General features: G+C 41.9%; 1 protein-coding gene across 1 annotated transcript in view; it reads left to right on the forward strand.

Moving 5' to 3' along the window:
- Window positions 1-1865, forward strand: part of LOC105511111 (cytochrome P450 2J2) — a 25244-nt gene that overhangs the window by 14173 nt on the left and 9206 nt on the right. The gene's annotated exons all lie outside the window — the stretch shown is intronic.

Consider the following 1865-nt stretch of genomic DNA (forward strand, 5'->3'; position numbering starts at 1 on the left):
CTGTGATGTATTATTTATTTATTTATGTATTTATTTATTTATTTGACACGAAGTCTCGCTCTGTTGCTCCCAAGTAGCTGGGACTAGAGGCATGCGCCACTATGCCCAGCAAATTTTTATATTTTTAGTAGAGACGGAGTTTCACCATGTTGGTTGGTTAGGATGGTCTCGATCTCTTGACCTCATGATCCACCCGCCTCGGCCTCCCAAAGTGCTGGGATTACAGGTGTGAGCCACCACGTTCAGCAGATGTATAATTTATTATCTTATAAGGAAGCCACTCTAAGCATGTGCAATATTCATTACTGGAAAGGGAAAGAAAGGAGCGAACATGTATTAAGCAATGATTATGTGTTGTGAACAATGTGGCCTCTTTCAAAATGTCTTACTCAATTCTCAGAGTAAGTTTATTCAGAAGAAGCTTGTTATTTCCATGTTATGGCTTGAGAAGTAGAGGCTCAGAAAAATTAGGTTTGCATGAGATCTCTCAACTATGAAGAGTTGGGATCTGGAAGCAGATTTGTTTTGTTTTTTTTGTATGACACCATTCTCCCTTCACAGGAAGTGCTTTACTTCCACTTTAAAAGCATCTCCCTGCTATTTTTTCAGTTGTTCTCAGTTAGATTCCCTGTACTCACAAGTGGAACTCTTTCTTTCTTTTTCTTTCAACTTTTGTATTAGATTCAGGCAGTATATACGTAGGTTTGTTACAAGGGGACATTGCATGATGCTGAAGTTTGGAGTATGACTGAACCATTACCCAGGTGACTGGCATAGTATCCAACTGGTAGTTTTTCAACCCTTGCCCCCGTCTCTCCTCCAGTAATCTCCAGTGTCTGTTGTTACTATCTTTATGTCCATGTCTATCCAATGTTTAGCTTCCCTTATAAGTAAGAACATGCAGTATTTCATTTTCTGCTTCTGCAACAAACAGAATTCTGATGTCACTCCACGCACCACACTTAGGATCTCTGCAGACAGCTATCATGTGCCCTCTAGTGCCCTCTCCCCACATTGCACGTTTTCAGTTCCTTTCCTTGCTTTCTAACCACTTTGGTCAGCCTCTATGGATCTATTCCAGTTTGTCTAAGTACCTCTGAGTGTGTCATACCTGTGGAAAATCTCAAGAAGTAGAAGCAGAAGAGCTTACCCATTGGACATTGCTTGGTTACTATCCCTGCAGAGCCAGGAAAAGCAGCTGTTACATTTACTATTTCGTTACTGATTGACCATCTAGTGGATAAAGGCTGAGGTCTAAATTCTGCAGGTGCTGTTTGCATTTTTCTAGCAATTTATTTAACTCAAGGAAAGCAGCTCAGCTCAACAGACTTCTGCCACTGATTTTTGTCAGCTTTAATAATCATCTTGGGAACTGACAAATTGAAATAAACGTGTGTTACACAGTCTACAAGCTATGACTTTGACGTCAAATAGACCTAGTTCAAATCATGGCTCTGCCTCCTCCCACTGTCTGACTCTGGGCCCGTTATTTTACCTCTCATAGCTTCAATTTCTTCATCCGAAAAAATGCATTTAAACCTACTTTACAAGATCCACGTGGAGGTAAAATAAGAGCATGCATGTAGGGCATTTAACCTAGTACTTAGTACAGAAAGTGCTTAAAATAGCAGTTATTGGCTGGGTGTGGTGGCTCACGCCGATAACCCCAGCACTTTGGGAGGCTGAGGCGGGTGAATCACCTGAGGTCAGGAGTTCAAGACCAGCCTGGCCAACATAGTGAAACTTATCTCTACTAAAAATATAAAAACTAGCCAGGTGTGGTGGTGGGTGCCTGTAATCCCAGCTACTTGGGAGGCTGAGGCAGGAAAATTGCTTGAACCCAGGAGACGGAGGTTGCAGTGAGC

The sequence above is a fragment of the Colobus angolensis genome, unplaced genomic scaffold (genome assembly GCF_000951035.1).
Source record: "Colobus angolensis palliatus isolate OR3802 unplaced genomic scaffold, Cang.pa_1.0 Scaffold102, whole genome shotgun sequence".
Classification (NCBI taxonomy): Eukaryota; Metazoa; Chordata; class Mammalia; order Primates; family Cercopithecidae; genus Colobus; species Colobus angolensis.